This window comes from Canis aureus, chromosome 19, assembly GCF_053574225.1.
Source record: "Canis aureus isolate CA01 chromosome 19, VMU_Caureus_v.1.0, whole genome shotgun sequence".
Lineage (NCBI taxonomy): Eukaryota > Metazoa > Chordata > Mammalia > Carnivora > Canidae > Canis > Canis aureus.
Genome location: NC_135629.1, coordinates 5,762,590 through 5,773,576, shown reverse-complemented (window position 1 = coordinate 5,773,576; position 10,987 = coordinate 5,762,590). Strand labels below are relative to the sequence as shown.

General features: G+C 48.8%; 2 long non-coding RNA genes across 4 annotated transcripts; one reads left to right on the top strand and one right to left on the bottom strand.

The window, feature by feature from the left end:
* On the bottom strand, positions 1-8,953 carry LOC144289513 (uncharacterized). 3 transcript variants are annotated; one of them, XR_013357379.1, is made up of 3 exons: positions 8,813-8,953; positions 1,099-1,177; positions 1-413 (listed from the first exon to the last, which is right to left on the bottom strand). It is a non-coding gene; the product is annotated as an uncharacterized LOC144289513 (long non-coding RNA). The 3 variants fall into 3 exon arrangements; XR_013357380.1 differs by having other exon boundaries at positions 8,843-8,953; XR_013357381.1 differs by lacking the exon at positions 8,813-8,953 and adding an exon at positions 7,124-7,262.
* Positions 8,080-10,575, top strand: LOC144289512 (uncharacterized). The gene is made up of 2 exons (XR_013357377.1): positions 8,080-9,249; positions 10,217-10,575. It is a non-coding gene; the product is annotated as an uncharacterized LOC144289512 (long non-coding RNA).
* The last annotated feature ends 412 nt before the right edge of the window (positions 10,576-10,987 follow it).

Sequence of the window (10,987 nt, the reverse complement as noted above, 5' to 3'; positions counted from 1 at the left end):
TTAAGATTTTATTTGTTTATTCATGAGACACACACAGAGAGGCAGAGACATAGGTAGAGAGAGAAGCAGGCTCCCTACGGGGAGCCTGATGCAGGGACTCAATCTCAGGACCCCAGGATCATGACCTGAGCCAAAGGCAGGCACTCAACCACTGAGCCACCCAGGCGTCCCTCAAAGGTTTAGTTGCTGGTGTCACAAAGTCCAGTGTACCTGGATCCAGTTGACCTCCTGGGTGGCTTGCCTCCACACAGTGACTAAGGTATTAGGGCTTATTCACAAGATGGCTCCAGTTTCTCAGAGCACTTTGCTTCCGCTCTCCAAGACTAGAAGGTGGCCAGGCCACCCCATCAATATGTATGCCATTCCCATCCAGAGTCCATTGGCCAGAACTCAGTCCCATGGCTCCAATCTTCCTACAGAGAGGTAGGAACATTGGAAATGACTTTGGTGGCATAAAGCACTGCCTCCACACAATGAGCTAGGCATTTACTTATGGTGACCTGTTGATTGCTCACAACACCCAAGCAGGTAGTGTTAAGTCCATTTTCCCAACACCTATCTGAGTCATGGGCCTGTGGCCAGAGCAGGGACACTGGGTCCCAGGGGAATACATCAATGAGAAGGCTCAATGCTGGGCTCCTTGGACCACAGCTTTAGGCTGACACAGGTAGTAGATTTCTGCAGTTTGTCTTGCCAGTATCCCATGCTGCTAGCAAGAACCCTCAATTTTGGGGGGAGGTAGCTTTGCACATTCTTTGTCCAAAGTGATGTCTCTGAGCCTCTTCACCTGATGTCTAAGAGGTATTTACTTCTCAGGATTGTGGTCAAGGCCTGCTAGGTTAGTGATTCATATGCTGGAAGCATTGTTGGATATTATTTTCTTTATTTGAACTTCTAAGTTAAGGGTGGCATGTTAGGGCAACTTTGTCCTGATATTAGAGATATTATGAACCTTTTCTAGTGAAAAGGTGTGGCCTGGTGTCAGCCAGTAAGTGTGGTTGCATTCCTTGGGCCATGGTGCCGGGTTCATGATCTCCTTACCCTGCTTAGTCAAAGTAAATCTCAGGATTTGCTAAGAATGCTGGGACAGAGGCTCACCTTTTTCACGTTGAGTGTGAACCAATATTGCTGGCAACTATCTTGTGGCCATTAGGAAAATCCTGATAATGGAGCCAACCTGGAGAAAGTGGAAAAGACAGAAACCAAGTAAAATCAAGTTCAGGTAGTCCATTTGTGCATTGTGTCCAACCTCAGGAAGTCAGATAGAGGGATGCCTGGGTGGCTCAGTGGTTGAGTGTCTGCCTTCAGCTCAGGTCATGATCCTGGGATCGAGTCCCACATCAGGCTCCCCCACAGGGAGCTGCTTCTCCCTCTCTATGTCTCTGCCTCTCTCTGTGTGTGTCTCATGAATAAATAAATAAAATCTTTTAAAAAAAGGAAGTCAGACCCTTGAACTTTCTCATTAAATAAATATGTTCCCATTTTCCATCACTTGCAACCAAAAAAGTAGTGAGCAATATAATACATTTTCCCCTCAAACCAGGGGAAGGGGCTGGATCTGCAGGAGAGAGTATCCGTAGAGCTACCCCCACAATGCACAAGAATGCGAGAGTTAGGGACAGGAAGCTGAAAACTGGAGCCAACAAGAAAAAGTTCATAATATCTCTAATATCAGGACAAAGTTGCCTTAACATGCCACCCTTAACTTAGAAGCTCAAATAAAGAAAATAATATCCGACATTGCTTCCAGCTTATGAATCACTAACCGAGCAGGCCTTGACCACAATCCTGAGAAATACCTCTAAGACATCAGGTGAGGACTCTCAGAGAGGCTAAGCAACTGGCCTAAGCTCACCTAGCAAGTTAAATGGTAGAGTTAGGACTCAAAATCAGGTTTCTCTCACTCCACAGCCCATATGTTGTTTGGGTTTTTTTTCTTCTATATAATAAACTCTAACATCTTCCTGAGCTTGGTTTTTGATAAAATAAAGCCAGGATAGCCTTTTGTTTTTATCCGTGGCTGGGATTTAACAGGCTACCCACCCAGGTCGTGCAGACATAGATTTGGGGAAGCCAGAGCAATGCCCCCCACCCACTCCTCCTCCCTTGGGTCCTGTGTTTGGGTAACAAACGCCTTCGTTAGAGTACATATTTAAGCATTCCTAGGGCACACAACATCTGCTACAAGCACACTCGTGTTCCCTTCTGCAGGTGCATGGTTCGGCGTGGGCGAGACGGAGTGCAGAGAAGATGCATGAGAAATGTCAGACGATATTCACACCCTGCCATCTAAGAATTAACAAGCCTTTGCAGAATGGTTTCTGTCTGCAGCCCCAGGCGTGGGGGACACACCCGCTTCAAGCATGGTGCATTGTGCCCCTGGCAGGTGTGTGTGTGCATACTCATGCACCCACATCCCCTAACCAGAACTGAGTGGCAGTGCCTCCTGGAGCCTAGCAAGTGAGTCAGCCACCCAGGAAAGGGAGGCATGATGATGATGATTTTTTCAGATGGAATGATGCTTCCTGCCACTTAAAGGGAAAAGAAAAAAAAAAAAGCCTTCCTGGTAATTTAGAGGAAACAAAAAATCAAATCAAATTCCAACTCTTACAAGCTCTAGGGAGACTCATTAGTGTGAGAGGTACTTTGTCATAAAGAAATTGGGTTTCTCTTCATATAAGTGAGTCAACATACAAGCCTGTTTATTTTTCACAACCAATTCTGGCCAATGAGCCAAAGAGTGTATGAAAGCTTCTGTTTGTTCTTCCCCTGGACCAATAGGGGAGCCAACGCTTCACCTGCACTAACTGGCCTCACCTGAGGCACCCTGCCAGTGATACATGACCTTAGCTGGCTGATCATGACTAGTACAATTTCATGACTGATTAGTAAATGTCTGCCTTGGATGTTGAGCAGTGAGGAGAGATTCCTATGTCAGATACTTCCCATTCCTGCTTAAAGGTTTGTCTGAGACACTGAACAAGTCTCATGATTAATATTCTTAAAGCAATGAGAATATTACTTATCAATCCATTAACAAATCTTTATTGAGCCCATACACATGCCCAGTGCTATGCTGGGGGCTGGGGGAGAGGGTGCATAACATGAGAAGGTGAACAGAATTAGCATAGAGCATCTTCTATGTGCTGGTTGTTTTCTGTCCATGTTCTCAAATTTCATTTCACCATCAAAATACCAGGTCTGAAAGGTTTTTATTATCCTTGCTTTCTAGAAATCGAATTGAGCATCAGAGCTAGTCAGGGACACAACCTGGACTCAAATCCAAGCCTTAGGTCTCTGATTTGAGCCTTTTCCCACCACACCACTCACTCATTCTGTACATCAATTCTGGTTAATTATAACATAGCTACGTGACAACACGAACAGCATGAACAACCGTGGCTAACACTTCCATATTCTTTAGTACGTGTCAGGCAGGGCTCTAAGAACCTTGCAGAGTTAATTCCCTTTCCAGTTCCTATGTTAAATAGTAGGGCAGAAAAATGGATGAATAAAATGTTTCCTGACCACAAGGAGCTCATAGTTCAATCAATGAGACAAAGACTTAGGTGGGTAGTTAATAATTTCATGTTCATGTCCACACTCTCAACCTAATGAAGGTCAAGACTCAGCTCAAATATCTGCTCCAGGACCCCTCCCCTGAGAGCCCCCAGCCCCTAGGTGCTGGGGACCCCATTTGATCCATCTCTAACATCTAGTTCCCAGCACAAGACCTTTTCTAGGGTATGTGCTGGGGAGTATTTGCTTCACACTTGTGCACATGGAATCTTTGAGGATGGATGGATGGGGGAAGGAGAAGCTGCCTCTTCCGGGTCAACAGGGAAGTATATCTCTGGGACTTCTCAGAGCTGAGCGACTCTGGGCCATTTCCATGTTTGGGAGCTCCTGATAGACCAAATAATGAAGAAATGGTGTAACAAAGTGATATATTTTGAATGGCACAAATCAACGAACAAATGAACAACACAAGGTATATGTGAGGGAAGTGTTCCCGAAGACCTTGTGTAATTTAAAACTCTCATAATTCGAAGACCAACAAGGACAGGACAGCGGCAACTTCCATTTATGGCTGGTGTGGCGCCACCGTGTGGCAGTGGTGCAGTACAACTTAGAATTTTCTTGGCCTGCCCTCTCTGAAAATGTGTGACTCTTCAATTTCCTTCCAATTACTGGGGTGTGTGTGTGTGTGTGTGTGTGTGTGTGTGTGTGTGTAGGGGGAGATATTTGTATTACTTCCGATTTTGCAGTTAAAATTAGATTTCATTAACATTTTTACAAAACACTGCCTGAAATTCACACAGAATATGACCTCCCTGGAATGTCTCAAATCTGAATGTGTGAGGCCCGGTGTAAATGTGAGGATGGGACCCATTACCACTCCCCAACCTGTGACAGGTCCCATGAGTCGCCATGTTCACTCGTTCACACCCTTCTCTCACTGGGCCCAGTCCCTGAGACATGGAGGCATGAAGCCAAGGTGGTTGTGTTTGGCCATTCAAGCAGTGTGTCAGCCCCAGGGGGTGCCGTCCACACCATAGCAATGACTATGGTCCTTCAGAGGTAAGCCCTTTCCTACCAGGCTCTGGAGTGGCCCCACACCCGTCTTTAGTTTGGGATCCAAGACATCTCAGACCACCTAATAGTTCACCCAGCCAGTAAATATTTATTGAGCATTTATGACATGCCGGCTGCTGTGCTGGTGCCTGCTGTCCCTGCTGGTGCTGGTCCCTGCTGTCACTACCCCGGAGGGTTACTTTCCCACCAGATCCCTTGACTGGCATGCTGCATCTCACATCGGGTATTCATACACCCCATTTGGGCGGTGTTAAGGCAATTCTAGGTTTTGCACTTTCTTGGGGGTGAAGAGGAAGCATTCAATATCGAACAGTACTGCAACAGCACCTTCCATGGTGCCCGTCCTGTGTGCCAAAGACCCAGCACTCAACAAAACAGTCAGAGATCCTGTCCTCATAGAGCTGCCACTCCCGTGGGGAGAACAGAAAAGAAACCACACAAATAAGTAAAATACATCATATTTCATCCAGTCTATGATGTGGGTTTTTTCCTCACATTTCACATGTCTGAAATCAGGGTGTATCCTACATTCAATGATGCCCCAGCATTGTCCTACAGTTTAATTGGTGGTATTTTTTTTTCCTTCTTTGTGCTACAAAGCTAATGGCTCTTCTTGCTTTTGATGATGTGTGAATTTGATGAACTGTGTACTAAATTATACAGTGCTAAGTAATGAGAAGAATCAAGAAGGGAGCAGGATGGGGAGAGCAGCAGAGGAGGGGCTACATTCTCTAGACAGACCTGGCAGATAGGGAGAAGGTGAGTTTCAGCAAAGACATGAAGGACGTGAGGGAGAGAGCCATGTTACCAAGAGTTACCAAGATCCCAATCCTCTTCCTTCTTCTTTCTCTCCCTCCCTTCCTCCCTGGAGCAAGGCTGAATCTAGCAATTTGAAGACCCACACGACTCAGCTGTGGATAGTGGCAGAGGAGATAGACTGACCATTCCAGAATACTTCCCTTTCATAGTAGATTCATTGTATTAATGGCCTCCCTGTCCTCACTCCCTTTGCAATGTGACTTTGCAGCCCCTCTCATTGAGAGGTGAGTCTATTTCTCCACCACTTTGAATCTGAGCTGAACTCATGACTTGCTCTGGCTCGTAGAATGTGGCAGAAGTGATGGTGTGCCAGTTGTATTTGCACACTTTCTTTCATGCTTGTGAACAAAGGAGGTCAGTCTGCTGGATGATGTAAAACCACTCAGAGGAGAGTCCAGGTGTCCCAGCTTACACCCTGGACCAGCTGACAGCCATCTGAGCCCTACCAGTATAAGAGGGCCCAGAGCCGATCAGAAAGCTCCCCACATGACTCTCACCTGACCTCAGACATGTGAGTGAGCCCAGCTGAGACCAGGAGTATCACCCAGCTGACCTGCAGTCTCGCGAACAATAATGTTCATTGAGATGGTAGTGTTTGTTACACAGCAGTATCTGATGTCCCTCTGTTCTAAAGCTGTTCCTGGGGCAGCCTGGGTGGCTCAGCTGTTTAGCACCACCTTCAGCCCAGGGCCTGATTGTGGGGTCCCAGGATTGAGTCCCATGTCAGGCTTTCTGCATGGAGCCTGCTTCTTCCTCTGCCTGTGTCACTCATGAATAAATAAAGTCTTAAAAATTAAAAAAAAAAATAAAGCTGTTCCTGATGGGGCTGGGCACTGTGACTTAGGATATAAGGTCTTTTTGCCTTTTTTTCCTTGGCAGGAAGGAGAAAACAGAAATTGAGAGTTTCTGGAGGAATGTCAGGATATTTGGATATTACTGTAACAGGATAAAAATGACCAAAGATTACCATGACAGGAAAAAAATGTAACTAGATAAAAGTGTGTCAGGGGACAGTGTTCACTGACATGAAGTTCATGCACGTGTTCTACCCCCCCCCCCAACACACAATGAGGACACCTATGTAAGCAAATAAATGAATATTTCCATTGGAACAGACACATACTCACTCACTCATGAGCTAACCTACACAACGACCCCTCCTAGAATATTGGGAAGTGGGTATCCTTGTATTTGCTTGCTGACAAGTCTTGAGAAATGGCCAGCATTCCCTTTGCTCATTTTTCACTAAGAACTCTATTGTGCTAGAAACATTGTGAGTGAAGATTTCAGTCATTGAAAGAGGAAAAAAGATGGAGGCTTTTCAGATTCATCAAGAAATGCAATGAAACATTTTGAAAAAAAAAAAAAAGGCAATGATCACCTACGTTCACTACGTTCATCAGCTCACTTTCTCCCTAAGGTCGGTACTGCCATGATCCCCATTTCATAGATAAGGGAACTGAGGCTCAGTGAAGTGACTGTGCAATACCACAGCTGAGAAGGGAAAAGTGGATCCTGGAAGCTCAGGCTCCTGCCTCCACATCTCTAGCAGGATGGTGTTTCTTGAAAAAATGGGATCCGCTGGATATGGTCTACTTCTAAAGCTTGCGGGTGGGTACATGGGTGTTTGCTACCTAACTGTTCCTCCACCTTGTATGCCTGACTTACGCTATCATAGTTTTCTTAGGAGAGATGAAAAAGAATTAACCTGTGTTGTGGGATCCCTGGGTGGCGCAGCGGTTTGGCGCCTGCCTTTGGCCCAGGGCACGATCCTGGAGACCCGGGATCGAATCCCACGTCGGGCTCCCGGTGCATGGAGCCTGCTTCTCCCTCTGCCTGTGTCTTTGCCTCTCTCTCTCTCTCTGTGTGACTATCACAAATAAAAAAAAAAAAAAAAAAAAAAAAAAAAAACCCGCGTTGTTTACCAAACCCCAGGCACTGCATTTCAAATCCTCAGGGTGTTCTCTTCAGGAGCATCTTTGTGTGACATCCGTTAAAACTTGTGGGAAGGGGATCCCTGGGTGGCTCGGCGGTTTAGCACCTGCCTTTGGCCCAGGGCGTGATCCTGGAGTCCCAGGATCGAGTCCCACGTCGGGCTCCCGGCATGGAGCCTGCTTCTCCCTTTGCCTGTGTCTCTGCCTCTCTCTCTGTGTGTGAATATCATAAAATAAAATAAAATAAAAATAAAAATAAAAAAAACCTTGAGGGAAACAGCAAGAAAGGAAAAGTGAAGGGAGAGCAGGAAGAAGAAACAGCCTGAGGAAACACGGGCTCGGCCCCCGTGTCCGCCTCAGGCCTCCCCCGGCTCTGGGGAGAAGGCAGGCGCCCAACGTGCTCCACCGTCAGGGATCTGGAATGCCTCCAATCTAAGATATTTTGGCCTGTTTTTCGGTTGAACAGCAGTTTCCGGCGCGGGAGGCCGGAGTTGCAGCCGACTCGGTCGGCGCCCCACGTGAGGCCCCGGCCTGTCCATCTGGCGGGCCCAGAGGCCTTTTTCTCACAGCTGGACAGGCTGGCGAAGCCTCGCCCCCGGAGCAGCCCCGACCAATAGCTGGAGAGTCTGGGCGAAAACAGGCCGGAGCCGTGGCCCCTCGGGTGGGCCCCTCTGCGCTCCCCTCCTCCCGACCCTGGCTGGCCGCCCCGCGCCTCACATTCCACGCCAGTTGCCACAGCGGTGTCCGCGGCCGCCTTGCGCTTCCGCTTCCGCACTCGGACGCCGTCGGGGCGGTGCACCCCGATCCCGGTCCAGGGGAAGCGCCGCCGCACAGGATCCTCCTCTCAGGGCTCGCCTCTGAGCGAAGCCAAGCCAAGGGAAGTATTCTCAAGGGGCCCCCGAGGTGCTTCCAAGATCCTTCGCGCGCTCTGCCCCCCCCAACCCCTGCAGCGAACCCTCAAGTCCTGGGAAGGTGGCCTGCGCGGTGCGCTCCGGCGGGGCAGCTCGCGGCTCGCCGGCCCCTGGGCCGCCTCCCATAACCCGGTTAGGGCGCTGGGGCCGCTCCAGTTCTCGCCGTCGAGGAGGGAGCCCTCCCTTCAACAGCCGGTGAGGATCCCGCGAGACCCACGGACTCGCCCTGCGTGGACACCGACACCAGCAAAAACTCGGCGGATGATTTTGAAAGTGTCAGGAAGCATTACCTTAACACACGTGTGTGTGTTGTTGTTTGTAGATTTTACTTATTTATTCGAAAGAGAGGCAGAGACACAGGCAGAGGGAGAAGCAGGCGCCCTGCGGGGAGCCGGACGCGGGACTCGATCCCAGGACCAGGGATCATGCCCTGAGCCCAAGGCAGAGGCGCTCAAGCGCTGAGCCACCCAGGCGCCCCTAATGGCTGCTTATTAAGCTCCTTTCCAGAATGACGTTCTAGAATTAGAAATTAGAAAGACCCTCGCTCCCTACCAGCTGGCGGAGAGACAGAGACACAAATACCACAGTGTGAGAAGCGCCCCAGCAGCCGTCCAAGGGGCGCACTTCGGCGCCAGCGCCTCAGCGGCTCAGCCTCCGCCTCCAGAGCTCCGGCTTCCCTCCCGACGTCACCCCTCCGCGTCCCAGCACCGCTCGCGCCGGAGTCGACCACGTGACACAGGCTGGGCCAATCAGAGCTGCTGATTCCCGTGGCCACAGTGATTGGCTCAAGAATTGGCAGGTGACCAAGCCGGACCAATGAGACTCGATTCTGGGGCTTTTGTGGGGCTGCTGAGAGCGTGAAGTCGTGCGTTGAGCCTGAAGTAAGAAGGGTCAGGTGAGGGGCTCCGAGGGGCTCCTGGAAACTGCTGAGAGAGAGGCTGCCCCAAGGAAGGCAGAGCCTACCCAGAGCCGGAAGCAGGGTCCCAGAGGCACGGTTTAACCCTTTGTCCCAGCTATGTCTGAAGCCAGCTCTACCCCCCGGAATTTCCCACCACAAAAAACCATTAAGTCCTGCCCTCCGTTTTTTTCCTAAGCCACCTGCCACCAAGTCATGCCCTGTGTCGGGTCCGTGCAAGACAAAAGGAGGTGCAGGGCAAGAGGTCAGCCACTGCAGGAGAGGGTCTGGAAGGCTCCTGAAGAAGGAGACCTATGATTTAGGTTCTGAGGGATAAGTTGACGTTTGTTCTTTGACGATCAAGGTGGGACAGGGCATTTGAGACAGAGGAAGTGACTTGGCAGTGGCAGGACAGTGAGACATGGGAGCCCTTTGGAGTGGCTGGAGTGTGGGTCAGAAGAAAATGAGGCTGGGAAATAACGAGGGATCAGATCATCGAGTGTCGAGCGCCAGGCTATGACCGGGTGCTTTTCCCACTGTGGATGCTGGGGAGAGGAGCAGATGCTGTGTGTGGTAGGCAGAAGAGAGATAGAGCAGGCCTCCCTAGAGCTGTGGGGATTTAATGCACGTCTCTTACTGAAAGTGCCCCCCTCCCAAGCAGATATCTTAAGGATTTAATATGCTAAGATTTTAGCTGGGAACACGCTCTGAGGACAGGGGCACAGCTGAGACCCGAAATCATATAGCCCAGCTTGGCAGCCAAGATTAATGAAATCCGTGTTTAGCATTCACGTGGAGGAGAGGCAGGCATGATGGGAAGAAGGGAATGGGAGATGTGGGTGGCAGCTTCGGTGTGCGCTCCCTGCCCTGAGCAGTTCCACTCTGGTCCTGGTAAGATAGAGTCCTGAAGTTACTGGGCCACCCTCCTTAGCCTCCAATGGGGCAAGCTTCTCAGGAACCTCACCGCTATCTCAACGACTTCTCAAACCCATAGAGTCCTCCCGGTGACATTTTAACAGTGCTTAGACATGTGTGCCTTAGGCACCTCTTACTGTCAACAGGGGACCCCGTAAGAAGCAGGACTCATGAACTGGATCAAAAGGTGTGAGTGGATTGCCTAAGGCCACACAGCCTGGAGTTGACCTCATCTCCGTGTGGTTGATCACATGGTCCAAGACCAGCAGCAGCAGCATCTGTGAGCTTATTAGAAATCCCTGGCTCTGCCTCTGACCCACTGAGTCAGAATTTGCATTTTAACAAATCCCTTGCTGATCTGTAGGTATGTCAGAGTTTGAAAAGCATGGGCTGTACACTGGATGGAATTAGCCAAACAAAAAGACAGAAGAAAAATACCCAAAAAACTAACTTTGGTTGGGTTGAAATGAGGGAATTATAAAGAGTTTTTTTTTTCTTTACTGCATATCCTGAAATGTGGTAATATTACTTTCATAATGAAAAAAACCAAACACTTAACAATTAAGAAAATCTGAAACACAAAATTACACAATGTTATAAAACTGGTAAATTAAGAAACAGTTATTTGCATTTAAAACAGGCCCCATTTCCAGTCTGTTATTACTTTTTTGTTTTAATTGCCCCTTCCCTTAAAAAAAAAAAATACTTCTGCCTCCAAAGCCAGAAGCAGAGGTGCTTCAAAGGCAGGCGTGGACCTTGCCCTCTTGGGAATGACCAGTGCAGGGACAGGCATCTTCCTGTCTGCAAAAGGAGACAGTGGTATAATGTAGGTAGGTCTAATCAAAAGTGGATAGAAATGAGCATGTCCATCTCTATTGAAATGAAAGACAGTGAGTTATTGAAGCATTACGTATGAT